We start from the raw sequence: 21,101 nt of genomic DNA on the forward strand, positions 1-21,101 counted from the left end.
CGACTTTTAGTAAGGACAAGAATAAAAGTATTTGTTAAAATTTAAAATGATTGGCTTTAACAAGATAACATAACATAATACCCTATTCTGGTAGCACTGTGAGCCAATCCATCACTGGGCCCACTTACGCACACAAGGACAGGTCAGTTTTGGAGTCAGCTAACACACACATTATTCTAACAAATACATGTTTATGGATGTGGGAGGAAAACCAAAACAGACACAGGGAGAATATATACGGTACACCTAGACAAGAACTAAGCACAGGATTCAAACCCATCAGACAGCAGCATAAACCACATTTATACAAGAGAGTGCAAACTATTTTGCAAGACCATACTGATTTCAGCAACAGGTAAGAAAGAAAGAAGCCTTGATTGGTACTGAAGGCAAAATTGGATTATTATAAAGAAAAAACTTTGACTGAAGCAAAAATCATAAGCTGTTGTAGCTATGGAGAAATAGAAATTTGTACTGATAACCTTATTTGAAGCATTTTACAAAGTGGGTAACTTTACTGTTGGCATTTCACAGTTACTTTTAATATTATTTTTCTTTAAGGATGTGTCTATTCATACAAGCGAACAGGTGTATGCCTTCTCCATAGTTTTGAAGGCACCAGCTATACAATAAAAGCAACAATAATATTGGCTTTATAATGTTTTCATTGAATGAGATAAAATTACTAGCAATATGTTAATTATAACTGAAAGTTGCAGAGGCAATGCTGTCTTCTTTTTTACTTTCTCCTGATTCTTTATTAATGTTTCACAATGAGATAATTATGTGATATTTGTAAATTTGTGGGAGCTCAAATAAAAAAAGCAAGAACTTTCAAGGTAGGAGCCAAATAAGTTAAATTGTTTGTATCATAGAAAGAGACAAAAATGAAGGCATACATTAATACCGAAGGCAAAACCCTAACATCCTTGTTGTTAAAGAACAATCAGAGAACAGTGCAAGAAAAAAGATAAAATACAAAATATGGTGAAGGTTCATATTATGTAAATTTAATCTGATAAATCAATGGCAAAAATACTTGCGAGCTAAAACACTAATAAAGAAAGATGAACAGATGATAAAGGTTAAAGGAGAACATTAACAATAAACAATCAAATAAAAAAAAACCTTTTTTGATACTGACATACCAATCTGTGTGAACAAGTGATGTAAATATTGTTTATAACGCTTACCTTTAACTTGTATAAATCTCTCAAAATAAGGGGAAAACTGTGCACCCTCAAAATATATAAATAACACAGTCCCTGCTTCATTTCAGTTGGCCTATCATTAACTGAAACTTCTCAAATGTTTTATTACAGATTCTAGGTTGGCTGTGGTAGAGCATGGAGGGAGTCAAAGCTTTAAATTTCAGGAACAAGCTAAGAAAAGAATGTTTAAAAAAAGAATGGTAAGCCACGCAATTCTTAAAGCAATTAAAGAAAGTGTTTGACTGATAAAGCCCACTTAGCTTTAGTCTCTCTCTGTTCCCAAAAAAGTGGAAGAATGTATGTGCAAGGTCTATGTGTTCAAAGGTAAAATCTGCATTAATCACCATTTTCTTTTCAGTCATATTCTGCAGAATACAGCACGGCACTGATATTTGTCTGTTAATTGTTTATATTTATTAGCAATAGGTTACAAGATGCAGCCCTTGTTTGTTTATTTGTTTGTTTTTTCTTCTCATTTCCTGGTGTTCCACAAACATGAGACATTCTACAGCAAGACGCTGATGAAATGGAATATACTGTACTTTGTGCCTTTCACTTGTGATATAATGGTATGTTGAATACATGTTGAGACCTTAGTGCTAGGCAGATGATTCCAGGGGAACAGATAAAAGTCCAAACTTGTGAAAAGGGGTTTTACTTAATCTCTTTCTGTTGATTATTCAAGGCTGTGTTTGCTTGTCTCAGTAAGGACCAAGATTAAAACAGTTAACGCATCAAGCTTTTTGTTGCTTCAAACAGATCTGACCTTCTATTATTAATATCATTTCCATATCTCTTATGTCAATTGTTTGTAAAATTCTTTTCCAGTCATTCATGCATTTTTGAAAATATTTACGTACTTTCCAGTGGTATTTTGCAGGCAGACGGACGGGTTGCCTAGTAAAACCGGGCACATGTCAAACAATCCTGATTGTTTTGCCAGTCTTTTTGAGTATACTTGGGACTTAGATACTTGGGAACACATAAGATTTCGACAATTGTGAAGTGTTCCAGGGTGAGTGAGTATGTGTTTATGCCTGGGTGTGTCCTCTGATGTGATTTTTGCACAACCTAATTTGTTTCTGCCTTGCATCAAGGTTGCCAGGAGAAGCAGTGGCCCCCTTTAACTATTCAATACGAAAAATTGATTCAGAACAAAAAATTGTGGGAAAACAGTGCTAATCATTGCACTACAATTCAAAAATGCTTTTACTGATCGTAATTATGAAAATAAAACATATGAAACACACAAAACAGAAGACTGCCTTGGACACAAAGTAGGAACTAATATTAAATGAGCTGAAACTCTAGAAAGGTCTTATTCACAGATTGAGACAGTCATCAATAAGCCTGATCACATGTAATCACAGAAACTAAGTAAATAACAATACTAACATAAAAGAAATACTCAAAATTAAACAAAATAGACATTAAACAAGAATTTGAGCCCTAGGGGAGGAACCCTGGCAGAAACAGAACAAAGAGAATAACATAATCTGTAGCTCCTAGGCTTACAAATCAGATATTCATTCATACATTGGTTGCATATTGGAAAACATTATGGACAGGAATTGTCACACCTCTGGTTAAGTCCAACACATACATTGAATGCTCTCGACTTAATGCCAAATATTGAAGCAGAACTCTTATTTTGTAAATACTATACTGGGGCAGAAGAGGACAGAGCAGTAACCCCAGAATCGAATACTATTGTACCTCCTTTCATAAAATACTGTGTGCCACATTGTCATAATTGTTATGAAGATCTACAAAGGACACAGATACACCTTTGACAAATTTCCATGACCCCTGCAAAATCTTTGCAAGGGTATAAAGTGTGGTCTGTTCTTTGGGTGGAACAAAATGCACATTGCTTCTCCTGAATATAAGGTTCCAAATTCTAGTATCCTGGCATAGGATTTCTCAGAATATTGCATAGTGTGATACCTTGGTAATTTTATTCCACCAACTTGCCCCCCACAACCCCAGCCTGCCAGTCCCTAGGCCTGCCTTTCATGTTGTATTGGAGAGGTGTTTTAACCAGAACACACCCATAATACACAGTGCATTCAACATTTCTAGTGGAATCGCATCCATCCTCGTAGCCTGCCAATATTGATCAATGCAACAGACTTAGCCACAGAGCTGGACAAAACACCATCCAATGCTTCTGGTGCTGCCTCTTCCAAGGAAGATGTATCCACCTGTTTTAGGGGCACCACAAAGTGCTCCTTCTGTCTCTCAATGTATGCAAATCCCCATCTATCATTTCTGAGTTAAGTGGTTTGCCAAAAATTCTTCATGGCCTCTTGAAGCTTGTTCTCCATTGTCTCACCAGACTCCACCCAAGCACGGGCCTTTGTTTCAACCTGCACTTTAGCTACCCCCCTTTTCGGAATACCTGCCTATCTGTTTGTATTTTCAAAGTCCATTCAGCAGGCATTCTGTCTCTCTGAGCCAGCACACCACCTAATTGTGGTCAGTTTTTGGCTAAGCCATTCTCTTTAGCCAAGTGTTCAGAGCATACTGCTTCAGGTTAGATTAGATTAGATTAGATTAGCTACAAAGTGCTTCACTTACCTTTGGCCAAAGGTACTCTAGTACCAAGTATATTTATGAGCATCCTTGTGTTTGAACATGGTGTTTGTTATGGTAAATCCATGACTACATGACAATTCAAGTCTTGGACTCAGACTAGGTGGGCTGTTCCTCCCAGTGACACTCTTCAAGGTATCTCTTTAATTCACAGCATGAGCACTGAAATCTTCAAATAGGACTAGAGAGTAACTAGATCATGCCCTTTTGAACACCAATTCCAGTGTCTTTATACAAATTATCTTAATGGTCGTTCCGTGTGGACATATAAAACACAGTCTTAGTTTTCTCCTATGTACCTCAGATGTCGAATTGGGACAACCCTATCCAATAGAATGGCATTACTGGACAAAGTTGGCTATAAAACACTGGAGAATTGTGACACAAACACATTTTGACTCTACCAAAGGGGGAAAAATGACAGGTCCTTAAATTTTACCTTCATATCTGCTGTCTGGTCACCTCAGTTGACAGAGAATGAATTCATTAGTGAAGTGAAGTTCTTGATCAGAAGTTTAAAAAGCGGCCATGATAAACACCTAATGCTTAAATCAGCGGACACTGCTGCAATGCAAGAGAAAGACACTTTTTACAAAACATTTGGAAGATACTATCTGTATAAATGGCTGGAACAAAAAGGGGCTTTACTGCATCTTTTATGAGCACATGCATATGTTTCTACTATCCCTGTGGCCATGAAAACATTGCATGCATTTCATCAACTAGACCCTTTTAGGCTAAAAACAATTATGTGAAATAAAAATATGCTAAAAATATCCTCTGAAAATAAAAAAAACTATAGAGATAAGTGACCAATAGTAAAACCTAAAATAGAAGCTGTCAAATGATAATATAATAAAACTGAAAATTAACTGAAAGTTCAGAATAGTTTGGAAATAAAAGCTAATAAAAAATAACAGCAAAAATAACCTTGGTCTGAATGAATTCTGTATTGTTTAAGCCCACCTCCCCAAACCCCCCAAAGTAATATTCCACTTTTCAAGAGGCAGTCTGATTTGCCGAGTATGCCTCTATCCATTTGGTAAACTAAACTGACTTGGCATTGCAAACCATAAGTCTCCATGACATTTCCATGCTGTTTTTCCATAAGCTATGTAGATCACCTGCCACTGGCCAATCACTGGTGAAAACCAGTCTTGAGTCTGGCACCAGAAGCAGACCCTGTTAAGTCTGTTCTGGGTGAGGTTCTCTGTGATTTAATTAGAACATTCATAAAGGTCATTTATGGATTGTTCTTTATCATGGTCTCTTCCCTTAGACTTTGTCTAAATCTACCAGGAGCATTGATCTCCAGATAAGGTAGGTCTAAGGATGATTGAAGCCAATAAGCAGCTCCATCACCCAAATACCCACCAACTCCACCACCACAACAAGGTCATGTCATGCGATCCTGTTCACTTCAACAGTATAAGATTCATGGATCTGAATGTGAATGTGAGGCTTTAATTGCTCATAAACCTATAACAGATAAAATGTGTTCAGAAGTGTAGAGGTGATCCAAAATTATTTTTAACATTAGTCTACACACACAAAGTTTATCTACTCTCTCTCTCGCTCTATATATATATATATATATATATATAATCCTAAGCATAAAAGTGCAAAGATTTTGTGCAACAATTTTATGTGATGTTTTTATGTCACGTTTTAAATCAGGCTTATTTGAACACCTACATATATATGTTCATGTATCATTCTTTTCAGAATTTATCAAACTTTAATGTGATGTTGTTGGATTTTCAGATTCTTATTCAGTTTTTAAATTGTAAACTAAAATATCAAGAACTCATATCCCGCGAGACAAGACTTTGTGCCAAGAGATTTAACCACACCCGGGACAGGAAATAAAAGAAAAAGTAGATGACAAAGACAAAGGCTTTTAAATGTTTGTAGCGTCCGGCGAGATGCAAATCACATGGCATGGCAGCAGCAGCAAACCAGCAGCTGATCAAGCAAAGAGGAGGTAAAAAAAAAAAAAAACTGAATTTGTTTCCGATTGTATCACCATTTAAGAGGGGGTTTCGGGGGAGTGACCACGTCTCCTTGGGGTGCATTCAGCCCCCCTCTTCACAATATGAGACGCGAAGTGGCTAGTGTATAGCTCAGACCCTTGGCGAGCAAAGCGAGCAGGGGGTAAGCCTGTAAGTTATTATATAAAGACAGATCAAGCGATTGATCATTAAAACACTGTATTGTTCTTTTTACTAGATATGCAATAAAAAAGTACATTTTTCTCATTTATTAAGTTCAAGTTTATTTTTACTGATTGTTTTTTCCTACCCAGAAATATAATTAAATTTACTGTATATAGCATTTAAAAATAAATATGTTGGCTAACTATCCCTGAGAACTCCTGATTGAAGATTAAAAAATGATTTCTTTATTTCAAAGTAAGATTACCTGTCACCATGTATTAACGTACTTTAAAATTAATACAGAAGATCATTTCTTTCATTTTAAAAAACACCTTTTCCATGTTTGATATTGACAACAGCTGAGATTCCTCTAAAGGCCTAAATTTTAGGAAGGGTAAAACCCTACAGCTTACCTGAATCTGACTTTGAGACCCCTATTATACATTAGTAAAGCATTAGAAATCTCAATATACAGTATCCATCCATCCATCCATTATCCAACCTGCTATATCCTAACTACAGGGTCACGGGGGTCTGCTGGAGCCAATCCCAGCCAACACAGGGCGCAAGGCAGGAAACAAACCCCGGGCAGGGTGCCAGCCCACCACAGCAATATACAGTACTGCTGCCTTTTTGTATTCAAATGATGCATCACCCCAAACACCAATCTTTCAATCTGCTATAGCATATCAGCCATATTCTTTGTTTCTACAGCCCCTTTGTCATTCTTGGTTTAGCTGAAACGCTGCAATTAAGAGGGTTGCTGCTCTTGCCTGAGGGCCCCATTCTTATACAGAATCTACTGCAGGAAATGACTTTCCAAATATAGAATTTGGACAGTACAGTAGTCCTTTTTCCCATAAAATTACAAGCTGTGTCCTTTGTCATAAAGCAAGAGAACAGGATGTAAATCCTCCTCAGCGTCTGGTACTAGTGGGACTGTTAAGAGACACTAGAGGAATGAAATACATCTGACAGAGGAACATAATTCTTAGCTGTTCAGCTCTTTTAGTCTCTAAATACTTTCTCTTCATTTACATGTATTTTTCTAGGCAATCATTAACTTAAAGCTATACTGAGCGACTAAAACTGACCTTCTCTTCAGCAAGCACAACAAAAGAGTTCCGGATGAGCTGTAACATAACATGGCTACACTGTATTTCAATATAATTACTTTATGTCCCCACAAAGGACATTTTCACACTGTAAATGAACAGCACACTGTGTAAGATTCCTACAAGAATGTGATTTATAATGGTGCACCACATAAAAACGCTACTGCATATAAAACTATGGATTGATCTGACTCATGGTAAAATTCTACAATCTTTTCTTTTGTGGGGGCTATAAAAAAATCAAAGTATTTTTTAAAAAATGTAGAAAAGAAAAACAGAATATATAAAAACAGAACTTGAAAAAAAAATGTATTCATAAACTATGAATTACTGTGCTGCTCTAAAAATATCAAAGATGGCTTTACTTCTCATACTGTACAGAGTGTTATAAAGTGTTGTCCAAAGACAAAGATGGCATCATCATCATCACAGAGAACAAGGCAGAGCTTCACCAGGACCACACAGAAAGAAAGAAAACAACAGTGTCAGTTAGACAGCAGCTCTACATGTCACTGTGAGTAGGTAGGGTATGCCAGGGGGCAGTAAGAAGGTGTCTCCAGTAAAAGGGAGACTGGCATGACAGATTGCATCTTCCTACAAAATGGTAACACAGGTATTGCACCACAGACAGGCAGCCTGAAAGCAACACAGGCCCTTGCCTCTTAGAGTAGCAAAATGTCTCCGGGCATTCTTTATCCAGGGTCCAATAGATATCACTATTAGAAAGCAGCTTTACTGTTCAATGGAATGTCCCTGGCCCATGATATATTTCCAGTGTTAGACCTAGAATTACAGTCAGTACAGAGATTAAAGATGGTTCGCTGTCAAGGATGACTGGATATGAATCGGGTCAGATGGTCTCTAGCAAAGAGGAATAGGCGAGAAAAGAATGGAGGTAACAACCATAGTAGATGAAAGTGTGAAAACTGTCTCATTGAAGTAGCTCTCTTATTAGGGATGAAGTTTCTTTGTTGTTAATGTGATACTATTGTGGCAGACGGCCAGGGACCTTACCCCGCTTGGATGGCTGTGAAACATAAGAACCGGAGGAGAGAACAAACACAGAAGAGTACCTCCCATGGGCTGGGTTGCAGCGGTGCCTAAGATTCCCAAAGGGCAACATGGGACTTGAAGTCTGTGGGTCCCGCCAGGGGGAGCTGCAGAACCCGGTTTCCGTCACACCTTGGAAGTACTTCCAGATCTCGCTAATGAGCCACCTTTAGTACTCCCAGGTACAGCATAAAAGGAGCTGACTGGCTTCATTCTGTGAGCCAGAGTTGGGTGGAAGAGGGCAAAGCTTGCTGAAGGAGGAATGAAGGCAGAAGAAGAGAAAGAAAAAGTGCTGTTTGTTTATTATTTCAGTTCAATTTTGGGGACCTTTTTGTGTTATGTTTTGGTGTGTGGGAAACCCTGAAGGGTGTGTTGAGCTTCTAAACTTGTGTCTGTGTCTGTCAGTGTCGGGTTTGGGCATCTGGAGCTCTCCATGCAAGCCACAGTATGTCAGTCAATCAGTCCGTCATTTACCAACCCGCTATATCCTAACACAGGGTCATGGGGGTCTGCTGGAGCCAATCCCAGCCAGCACAGGGCACAAGGAAGGAAACAAAACCCAGGCAGGGTGCAAGCCCACCGCAGGACACACACACACCAAGCACACACTAGGGACAATTTAGGATCGCCAATGCACCTACCCTGCATATATTTGGACTGTGAGAGGAAACCAAAGCACCCGGAGGAAACCCATGCAGACACGGGGAGAACATGCAAACTCCATGCAGGGAGGACCCAGGAAGCGAACCCAGGTCTCCTTACTGTGAGGCAGCCACAGTATGTATTGTCCCTTTTTATCATCCCTCCGTTGCCATCCATCCATCCATCCTCTTCCGCTTATCCGAGGTCAGGTCGCGGAGGTAGCAGCTTAAGCAGAGAGGCCCAGACTTCCCTCCCCTGCCACTTCTTCCAGCTCTTCCGGGAGAATCCCAAGGCTCCCAGGCCAGCCGGGAGACATAGTCCCTCCAGCGTGTCCTGGGTCTTCCCCGGGGCCTCCTCCCGGTTGGACGTGCCCGAACACCTCACCAGGGAGGCGTCCAGGAGGCATCCTGATCAGGACTCGACTCCTCTCGATGAGGAGCAGCGGCTCTACTCTGAGCCCTCCCGGATGACTGAGCTTCTCACCCTATCTTTAAGGGAAAGCCCAGACACCCTGCGGAGGAAACTCATTTCAGCCGCTTGTATTCAAGGATCTCGCTCTTTTGGTCACTACCCATAGCTCATGACCATAGGTGAGGGTAGGAGCGTAGATCGACTGGTAAATTGAGAGCTTTGCCTTACGGCTCAGCTCCTTTTTCACCACGACAGACCAATGCAGAGCCCGCATCACTGCGGATGCCGCACCGATCCACCTGTCGATCTCACGCTCCATTCTTCCCTCACTCGTGAACAAGACCCCGAGATACTTGAACTCCTCCACTTGGGGCAGGATCTCCCCCAACCCTGAGAGGGCACTCCACCCTTTTCCGGCTGAGGACCATGCTCTCGGATTTGGAGGTGCTGATTCTCATCCCAGCCGCTTCACACTCAGCTGCGAACCGATCCAGAGAGAGCTGAAGATCACGGCCTGATGAAGCAAACAGGACAACATCATCTGCAAAAGCAGTGACCCAATCCTGAGTCCACCAAACCGACCCCTTCAACACCCTGGTTGCGCTTAGAAATTCTGTCCATAAAAGTTATGAACAGAATCGGTGACAAAGGGCAGCCCTGGCGGAGTCCAACTCTCACTGGAAACGGGCTCAACTTACTGCCGGCAATGCGGACCAAGCTCTGACACCGGTTGTACAGAGACCAAACAGCTCTTATCAGGGGTCCGTACCCCATACTCCTGAGCACCCCCACAGGATTCCCGAGGGACACGGTCAATGCCTTTTCCAAGTCCACAAAACACATGTAGACCGGTCGGGCAAACTCCCATGCACCCTCCAGGACTCTGCTAAGGGTGAAGAGCTGGTCCACTGTTCCACCAGGACTAAAACCACTCTGTTCCTCCTGAATCCGAGGTTCGACTATCCGACGGACCCTCCTCTCCAGAACCCCCGAATAGACTTTTCCAGGGAGGCTGAGGGGTGTGATCCCTCTATAGTTGGAACACACCCTCCGTCCCCTTTTAAAGAGGGGACCACCACCCCGGTCTGCCAATCCAGAGGCACTGTGCCCGATGTCCATGCGATGTTGCAGAGACGTGTCAACCAAGACAGTCCTACAACATCCAGAGCCTTAAGGAACTCCGGCGTGATCTCATCCACCCCGGGGCCCTGCCACCAAGGAGTTTTTTGACCACCTCAGTGACTTCAGTCCCAGAGATGGGAGAGCCCACCTCAGAGTCCCCAGGCTCTGCTTCCTCATTGGAAGGCATGTTAGTGGGATTGAGGAGGTCTTCGAAGTACTTCTCCCACCGACCCACAACGTCCCGAGTCGAGGTCAGCAGCACACTATTCCCACCATATACGGTGTTGACACTGCACTGCTTCCCCCTCCTGAGACGCCGGACGGTGGACCAGAATCTCCTCGCCGTCCAAAGTCGCTTCTCCATGGCCTCCAAACTCCTCCCATGCCCGAAGTTTTGCCTCAGCAACAACCGGCCGCTGTTCGCTTGGCCTGCCGGTACCTATCAGCTGCCTCCAGAGACCCACAGGACAAAAAGTCCTATAGGACTCCTTCTTCAGCTTGACGCATCCCTCACCGCTGGTGTCCACCAACGGGTTCGGGATTGCCGCCACGACAGGTACCGACCACCTTGCGCCACAGCCCGTCAGCTGCCTCAACAATAGAGGCACGGAACATGGCCCATTCGGACTCAATGTCCCCACCTCCCTCGGGACGGGTTGAAGTTCTGCCGGAGGTGGGAGTTGAAGCTACTTCTGACAGGGGACTCTGCCAGCCGCTCCCAGCAGACCCTCACAACACGCTTGGGCCTACCAGGTCTGACCGCATCTTCCCCACCATCGAAGCCAACTCACCACCAGGTGGTGATCAGTTGACAGCTCCGCCCTCTCTTCACCCGAGTGTCCAAGACATATGGCCAGCAAGTCCACGACACACCACAAAGTCGATCATCGACCTGAGGCCTAGGGTGTCCTGGTGCCAAGTGCACATATGAACACCCTTATGCTTGAACATGGTGTTCGTATGGACAATCCATGACGAGCACAGAAGTCCAATAACAAAACACCGCCGGGTTCAGATCGGGGCCATTCCTCCCAATCACGCCTTCCAGGTCTCACTGTCATTGCCCACGTGAGCATTGAAGTCTCCCAGCAAAACAAGGGAATCCCAGAAGGTATGCCCTCTAGCAACCCTCCAGAGACTCCAAAAGGGTGGATACTCCAAACTGCTGTTCGGGCGATACGCACAAACAACAGTCAGGACCCTTCCCCACCCGGCGGAGGGAGGCCACCCTCTCGCCCACCGGTAAACCCCAATGCACAGGCTCCAAGTCGGGGCAATAAGTATGCCCACACCTGCTCGGCGCCTCTCACCGGGGGCAACTCCAGAGTGGAAGAGAGTCCAGCCCCTCTCAAGAAGATTGGTTCCAGAGTCCAAGCTGTGCGTCGAGGTGAGTCCGACTATATCTAGCCGGAGCCTCTCGCCCTCGCACTAGCTCAGGCTCCTTCCCTTCAGAGAGGTGACATTCCACGCCCCAAGAGCCAGTTTCTGTAGCCGAGGATCAGACCGCCAAGGTCCCGCCTCGCCACCACCCAACTCACACTGCACCCAACCTCCTTGGCCCCTCCCATAGGTGGTGAGCCCATGGGGGAGGACCCACGCTACCTCTTCGGCTGTGCCCGCCGAGCCCCATGGGTGCAGGTCCGGCCACCAGGCGCTCACCATCGAGCCCCACCTCCAGGCCATGGCTCCAGAGGGGCCCCGTGACCAGCGTCCCGGCAAGGGAAAACGCGTCCAAAGGTTTTCATCATTGGAGGTTTGTTGAACCGCTTTTTGTCTCATCCCTCACCTAGGACCAGTTTGCCTTGGGTGGCCCTACCAGGCATAAAGCCCCGGACAACATAGCTCCTAGGATCATTGGGACACGCAAACCCCTCCACCACGATAAGGTGACGGTTCAAGGAGGAGTCCCTCCGTTGCAGTTTGCTTAATCTGATATTACCGGTGACTCATGGTGCATTATTTTGGATTGGAGTGACCCATATTGGTGCTCCATTTCATAATATCTAAAGCACAGGGCATCTATTTTTGATAATTTTTGAAAAATGATATTACTTATTTGTTATTGCAATATGGATATACATTATTAAACATGATCTGACATCTCCAGGGCCCAACATTTACAACATCTTTTACACATTAAAATCTCCAAGCTGCTGCCCCAAAATGTTTTTTTCCTTTTTAAATTGAGGTCAGTGATCCTTTTAAATTTCACAAGTATAAAACAAATGAGAGAGTTTTTAAGGTCATTTTAAAGAACCTAGCTTTTTCCTTATGTTAAAGCTGAGCAGCATTTGTGGGAGAACTACAGCATACCAAAGTTTATACAAAGACTGTAGTGTATATAACGTTACTAAGCAGCTCTGCTGTAAGACTCTGTCTCCAGGCCAATTCTGCATTCCTGTGCCACTGACTAAAGCATGATGTAACATTTGTTGGAAGTTGCATTGCTTTACCCTTGTAAAAAAACTACAAGAAAGTGCACCACATTAACCAGAGTGTATAGTGCCGAGCATTATAAGTCTGTGTGATCAATAAGGCACATTTAGAGTATATACTGTATAAACTTTCACACACATTTTTTTCCTTTTTAAATATGTATTCATTCCCTAAATGAGGGAAATTTGAGTTAGAGGTTAAATGCATTCGAAACAATGCACAAAATTGTTATTCTGATATAGAGTTGGGTTTTTCCGCAATTTATTTTCTTAAGTTACTTTTCTGCTATAGGGATAGAATATCCAGTGCCATATCCTACTTTGACAGTATCACATATACTGTAGGCTCAGTAATGTCATTTCATTGGAGGACACACTCCACCGTCTTTCAATTTTCCTTACTCTTAAAAGATTTTAAGGTACAACAGCAGCTTTTTGGTAAAGTCAGAACACACTGGATGGGATGTTAATACAACATTGTGTGCATAGATAGATAGATAGATAGATAGATAGATAGATAGATAGATAGATAGATAGATAGATAGATAGATAGATACTTTATTACAGTTTAACTCCTCTCGTACACTGGGAAAATATGGTCAGTTGTTCTTTGTGCACCCTCCTTGTGTTTTTGTGAGTTTTCTTCTGTTTCTTCTCATATTTCAATAGAATTAATTAATCCCCTCAGTTAATTTGCAAGTGTCTGTTCAGACTTTTTCCGAAGGAGTTACGTAAGTATGCAGTGCTGCCAGGTTAGGTTCTGACTCCCTGCACCTCTGTGGTGAAAAAGAAGATTTCTTTAAATAGAAAGAAATATGGTGCAGGTAAAGATGCATTTTCTTCTACTCCACTTGTGACATAAATGCCTAGATCTCTAATGCTTATGCCTGTCTGAGCACTTTACACATTTTTTACAAATCTGTGCAAGCATAAAAGGCATTACTCATTTGTAATTTTTTAATATACAGAATATACAAAAATAATCATCATCTATCTAGAGGCACAATGCCTCCTCTTTTTTTTCAGACCAATAACGTAATAGTTGAAGTTTTATGTCTGGCCAAGTTGGAATTGAATTTACTCATTGTTCTTTAGTCTACATAGAGTTTCTAAGAGTGCTCGGGTGTTCCTTTCACATCCCAAATTTGTTCATATTAAGTTAGTCATTGACCGTAAGTGGGTATGATAATATACGATGGAGCATCCTTCATAATGCATTGATTTGACGTCAGTTTTGATTCTTGCATTAAGTCCAATCTTGCTAAAACAAGCTGTAGTCTCCCGCAAAATCTTTCTTGGAAAATTACGTTTTAGATCATTACGAATTAGTTTATTAAATGCAGGAAATATTCAGCTTGATTGGCCTATTGGCTCTGAGGTTAGAGCCACTCCAATATGAATCCAGCATCCTGGGTCTAAATCCTGTGCCTGTACTCCCAGTATACTGTTTTTATCTCCTCTCAGCGTCTTCCTCCAAGTATTCTGATTTTCCCTTTACATCCACAGAGATTTTAAATTGACTCCATGCTGGTGTGGGTGTGTGTGACTGGGCATTCTGATGGACTGCTTACATGCTGCAAGTACTTTGCTGATTGCATCAGACAGGATAGATTCTGGCCCCCATATCCCTAAATTGAAAAAAGTGGTTTTGAGAATATTGTTATATTTCAGATCAATTCACTCTCCCCTGTTTTCCAAATGTAGTAAGACTTCCGTTTTGTAAATAGTGCTATGCCTCCCTCTTGTGGCACCTGTCGGGTACAACCACAGTAATATTTTCAGTCCTTACAAATGCACTTCATACTGGAAAAGCCATACTCTGCAATTAGTTTCAATATATCTTTCATGTAAAGCAGTACAAAACCATTCTCAACAAGTCTCAGTGTGTTTTTTCAGAAGATGTACCACATTCTAGCAAGCTGTTTGTTCTTTTTTGTTCTTTTCTTGATAATAAAGAGAGTGGCTTAGTGTTCAGCACTTCTGCCTCACCTGTTCTTGGATGGTTGAGAGAAATTACTCTTAGTAGATGTTTTGGTAGCATTCTTTATTCTTGGCTCAGGATCGGGGAACCACCACTGCAGAGCTTACTCAGAAATGGCAGTAGGCAGGTGTGAGTGCATCTGCACGCACAGTTGGGTGAAGACCTTTGGAGGATGGCCTGGTGTCAAGAAGGGCAGCAAAGAAGCCACTTCTCTCCAAGAAAAACCCTAGGAACAGACTGATATTCTGGAAAAGGTACAGGGATTGGACTGCTGAGTCCTGTGTCATGCCAACAGTAAAGCATCCTGAGACCATTCATTTGTGGGGTTGCTTTTCAGCCAAAGTGGTCTCACTCACAATTTTGCCTAAGAACACAGCCATGAATAAAGAATGGTACCAAAACATCCTCAAGAGCAACTTCTCTCAACCATCCAAGATCAGTTTGGTGATGAACAATGCATTTTCCAGCATGATGGAGCACCGTGCCATATGGCAAAAGTGATAACTAAGTGGCTCAGGGAACAAAACATCGAAATTTTGGGTCCATGGCCAAGAAACTCAGACCTTAATCCAATTGAGAACTTGTGGTCAATGCTCAAGTGGTGGGTAGACAAATAAAAACACACAAATTCTGACAAACTCAAAGCATTGATTTTGCAAGAATGGGCCGCCATCAGTCAGGATTTGGTCCAGAAGTTGACTGACTGCATGCCAGGGAGAATTTGCAGAGGTCTTGAAAAAGAAGGGCCAACACTGGAAATATTGACTCTTTGCATAAACTTAATGTAATTGTCAATAAAAGCCTTTGAAACTTAAGAAATACTTGTAATTATACTTCAGTATACCATTGAAAAATCTGACAAAAAGATCTAAAAACATTGAAGCAGCAAACCGTGTGAAAACCAATACTTGTGTCATCCTCAAAACTTTCGGCCATGACTGTACAAAGACTGTGACTGAGTGAACATTAACACACTGTATACTCCTTTCTGCTAGACCTGCAATATAAATGTTTTTTTACATATTTATTAAATTCAAATTTATTTTTACCAATCATTTTTTTCTACCCAGAAATATAATTCAAATGTACTGTGTATAGCATTTACAATAAATATGTTTGAAATCAATCCCTGAGAACTGCTGTTTAAAGACTAAAAATGACTTTATTTGAAAGTAAAATACCTGTCACCCTGTATTCAAATACTTTCAATACAGAAGTCATATTCATTTCTTTCATTAAAAACACACACACACACTTTTTCCATACTGGATATTGACAGCAGTTGTTATGGAATGAAATTGACTATTTCACAGTCCCCTTACAATTTAAAATTAACAGCATGTCTTGTGAAACTTAGAATCACGAAAAGGCCATTTTTACCTCTTCCACCTATTAAGGTTAAAACATACCTGTTTTATTTAATGAACATGCCCTTTGCATTAGTAGTCTAAAGAGTGCACACTATAGCTGGACCACAAACTGATTTTGTTATATCTGTTCTTTTTCTTGTGATAGCAGAATCAAGTTTGAGACTGATATCCTGCTGCCAAGCTGCGTGTTCTGTTTGTCGCGCTGCGCGTCGATCATTTAAAAGCCTGTACAGCAGCTGTCCTTTGGTCCCACTGGTGTCTCTCGCAGGACGTGAAAGTGTCTCTCGCAGGATGTCCGGGATGATTATTATTTTCCTTATTTTCTGAATTTGCACACAGATTATTATTGTTCTCTTGTGCATCCTTTTTTGCCTTCTTTTCTCTCCAACGCTTTCGTGTCTCTTTTTGACGCGCTGCTCTTTCTTCTTTGCTTAGTCATTCACGTGCCATCTAGAACGTATAACATTTTTAAGAGCTGGGAGCACATGAAGTGTGTCTGCCAAAAGCATTCCAACAACTGCGAGGTTAGATGTCTGTAAACTTGTTTTAAAATTGTTTGTAAGTAGGGCATGGTGTGCAAAAGTCACTGTCTCACAGGTATTGCTTCCTAAGGTTGTAATTTCTAGTCTTGCGTGACGTCAAAGTTCTCTCCGAGATGATCACGTCTCGACTCAAGATATTTTTATATAATAGATAGATATATATATTCTTTTTTTAAGTGTGAATCCCATTCTGATTATTACGTGGTTACCTACCAGGTCAATGCTTGTGGTTGATCAGCCAGTTGGCAAACATCTGCCATGTCCTCACAGTTGCAAGAAGCAGCTCACAGATATATGATACAGTATCTGCCAAATAATTCAAGGTGTACACGACACGTGTTTTGCCCTCATTGAGGTTCATCAAATAAGACAAAAAAAAGAACCAGCTGCCATGGCGCAGTATCTGGGGCATTGCCTTAGACACTGTTGTCCAAGGTTCGATCCCCATGAGGGGATGCAAAAGTATGTACACCTGATGAGCCTCAATAAGGGCAAAACACGTGTCGTGTTTGAAGGCGCCAGTCCATCGCAGAGGAAACACACACACAATCCTGCCACACACTAGGGCCAATTTAGGAAATGCAAATCTGCCTAACCAGCATGTTTTCGGACTGTGGGAATTAACTGGGGCACGCGGAGGAAACCAACGCAGACACAGGGAGAACATAAACCCTGATATCCTTTGTTTTAGAATTATCACGTACTTCATCAAACTTTGGTCAAAAGCAGTCCTCTTTATCTTAGACACAATATTTTATTCTAAGTCATTTGTAATGAAAGTAAGAGGTGTAACAGTGAACACTATATTTCCTCAATAGCTGCTATAAGCATCCCCTAAGGATCAGATTTCTCACTAATAATGTGTCACAGTTTTCTGCCCTTCAACAGTTTTTCTGTCATTAATTGCTATCCATGAGATTTACCATCGTTTACAAGGCAGTTAGTCAGATATAAAAGTGAATAGCCATATACCGTACTGTATATGGTTTCAAATACTTGTACTTAGGGAACATCTTCAAGGCTTTGGAAGTATAGGCAAAACCACCCCACACAGAGACGAGATGCTATTTTCAACTTCTCCCTTTTCATTTTCAGTTGAGAGGATCACTGAATTAAAGGCGGGTGACCTAGTTCTCACTTTTGCCCATAAAATTTTTCATTTTCAGTTGAGAGGATCACTGAATTGAAGGCGGGTGACCTAGTTCTCACTTTTGCCCATAAAATGCCACTCCTTTTGAGTCAGCACTATAAAGGCCTAGAGGCCTCCAGAAGGCACTGTTAACTATAGCAATCACCTGTAGCTTAAGAGAATAGAGCTTTCCCTCAGAAGCAACATTCACATTAGGTGGGGCTACCAGATGTTACCCCAACCCTTTGTTTTTGTCACAACCTTCAAATTTTATCTACAAGGTCTTAAATTGCTATTTAATTGCTATGGGTAAAGATTGCTTTTCAGGCTTAGTGAGAGAAATGATGTGAACTCACAAGCACCTAAACAGAAAAGAAAAACCTTGTTACACATAGCGTGGGAGCATAAGATCATTTGATGACATACTAAACATTTTTAAAACTAGCTCTCGTCTATATTTTAATGCTGAAACCATATATTATATACTGTACCTAGTTATTACTATATGTGAACCTTATCAACTACGGTAGCACTGTGCACTATTACATTATTAGTCCATGCATTTTTGAAGATTTACTCAGACTGTTACTCTAAACAGTTTAAAGATACATCCTACGGATGCACTGGGACATATCTTCAATGATGTTTCGGGTCTCACTACATCAAACACCCTCACCCAGGTGACCCAATTGGGGTTGATCAAGCCCTGACTTGCGTCCCAGCAGCATTAACTCACGGATCTCTCCTCATAATTCATTAATTAATGGAGGCTTTTCTCTACTGCCTCCATTGCTGTCCTGATGGCTGATCTCCTCAGTGGCCCACTCATACCCAACAGGGTGTAGATTCTGCACAAAGAACAGCCAGCAAAACCTCTGCAGCCTACTTCCACTGGGTGGCAGTGTGCTTGCCAAACCTGTTTCTGGCAATCTTCCAGAAGTCTCTGGTATGTGGCAATCTTCCTCAAAAATGCCTCCTCTATGCGTTTTTCCCAGGGCACTGTCAATTCTATCAGGGCTAAATGTTTTGAGACCTCTGACAAAATGATGATATCTGGTTGCAATGATGTGATAGCAGTATGTGCTGGAAACTTAAGTGCTTGCCTAGATCTACTAATAGTTTCTAAACCTGTACAGTAGAGAAGACAACCACCAAAGTTCTTCATTGTTGTTTGGGCTGCTCACCTGCCTTGATGAATGTTAACTGTTTCCGAATTTGTCAGGGCAGTAGGTCCTGATGTTTATTATGGCTAAGTTGTGACTCTCTACAACTGCCTTCAACACCTGGTCATGACACCAGCAGTAGTGATCCATCCCCTAGGGCCTTCGGGCAGCTGTCCAGTATATGTTCTTTGCCATATAAATGGACGTTTGCCTGGATAGGTAAGGCATAATATATGGCTTGGATCTGGAATTTTATGAGCTTGGGTCCTGCTGAGTAGATGTCAGTCTAAGTGAGACTTCATTCAATCATACTCTCCCATTTTATCCACGCCCCCTGCTGCCTCATACCTGCCACCCTGCTTGTTCTTATTTTTGTCCATTGCTGCTTTCACTTCTCCTTGGACTAGCAGATAATTTATCCTTGCCTTGGGCCTTGGTATATTTGGGCATCAAAAAGCTGCCCAAACCTGATCTACCAATAGCAACTGCCCCCACCATTGCCTTGTGCCTCAGCCTCACTTCTGACATTTCTTTTGTCTCTCCTGTCTCCACTTATGCAATGGGTACATCATAAACCAGCAATGGCCAAAGGGATCTGAGGCAGAATGCCATGTTGGTAAATCCAGCACTTGACTCTCCCAGGTAGTCCTTATATGTCCACACTGCTAAGCCAGGCCTCCAACTCCTTGATTGAAGTCTGGATGGCTGCCACATCTCTAAGGCTATGGACAAAAAGTTTCCCGAAACCGATTGGTCTCGTCCGATGCGAGAGATGGACGTCTGAAGTGGAGCTCCACTAGCAGTGGTGCTATTTTTCATATTATTTGCTTATTATTCTGAGATATCCTGTATTTTTTCAACCCGAGAGGGACCGCTACAGTATATGTAAACACATATAAACATGGCCAACAAGAAGGGGGTCCGAAGAATCAAGACTAAAGCTACATCCAAGCTGCGATCAGCAAGCCCTAGTTCGAGATACGGCCTCTCAGAGACAGACCTGGATCAGATGGGCGAAAGTACAGACTCCTCGGGACCACGGTCCGCTACATCGCCGCTGCTGAGAGCGAAAAGGGGAGCGAAGGTGCGATCGTGAGTGCAGATGTGGATAGCTCGCCGATTGGAGAGGATTACCTGAAACTGGAAAAGGCCGGGAGGTCCGCGGCTTCAGTTACGCAATACGCGGGACTGGAGCAGCGGGACACCGGCTTCAGCAGAGTCTGCTGCTTCATCTACGGTACAAGAAGGCACATTTGAGCTATCTGAACTGAAAGTGTTGCTCGCTGAGCTCAGGCAAGATATAAAGAAAAGCGAGAAGGCTAATGAGAAAGCAACGGCAAAGGCACATGAGAGACTGAAACAGGAATGGAAACAGGAGATGAAACAGGCCAATGAATGTCTGCGACAGGAAATCCAACAGGCAAATGAAAGGCTGCGTCAAGAGGTACAGCTTGAACTTCGACAGGTGCTGGGTAAAATTGAAGAGCGCATTGAGAAAAACTCGCTAAACTGAGCACGCTTGCTGATCGATTGGAGCATCTTAGTGAGACATTCACGAATCGGATCGAAATAGCCGAACATCTAGCTGCCAGTGCCGAGGAAAGAGCAGTAAATGTCAGTTCGGAATGTAAAAAACTCGGAGAAAAACTTGGAGACAGACTGGCTGCTTTAGAAGATGGGAATAGAAGGTATAATGTCAGAATTGAAGGCTTGCCGGAGAATCGAGAAAGTTTAAACCCGGTGAAATTCGCAACTGAACTTTTTTCTAAAATAATCGGGGGCGACTTTAAAGCAGAATCTGAGATAGCAGCGGCTTACAGACGCTGATCAAACACCGCCAGACCCCGACCAAGATCTTTTATAGTCCGCTTTGAACGATTATCATTTAAGTTAGAGGTGATGGAACTCCTCAGGAAAAAAGGAAGATATTATATATGAAGATTGCCACATTCGCGTCTTCCCTGACTTCTCTCCAGCAACAGCTATCAAACGCGCCTTCTATAATATTAAACAGCGCTACGGCAAGCCAATGTCAAATACGGCCTCCTGTATCCGCAAAACTGAAAGTGGAATGGCAGGGTCATTTCTATGTTTTCGCTAGCAAGGAGGAGGCAGAAAATGAGTTAAGAAAGCTGATCCCGGACTATTCTGATACATAATTGTGAGTCATGGCGGTAAA

At 42.3% G+C, this 21,101-nt stretch overlaps 1 long non-coding RNA gene across 1 annotated transcript in view; it reads left to right on the forward strand.

Moving 5' to 3' along the window:
• The window catches only part of LOC120523324, a 148,548-nt gene that overhangs the window by 35,618 nt on the left and 91,829 nt on the right, over positions 1 to 21,101 (forward strand). Inside the window, exon 2 of the long non-coding RNA XR_005632588.1 lies at positions 1,323 to 1,411. This is a non-coding gene — a long non-coding RNA (uncharacterized LOC120523324). The remainder of the gene's footprint in view (positions 1 to 1,322; positions 1,412 to 21,101) is intronic.

Source organism: Polypterus senegalus, chromosome 2 (genome assembly GCF_016835505.1).
Source record: "Polypterus senegalus isolate Bchr_013 chromosome 2, ASM1683550v1, whole genome shotgun sequence".
Lineage (NCBI taxonomy): Eukaryota > Metazoa > Chordata > Cladistia > Polypteriformes > Polypteridae > Polypterus > Polypterus senegalus.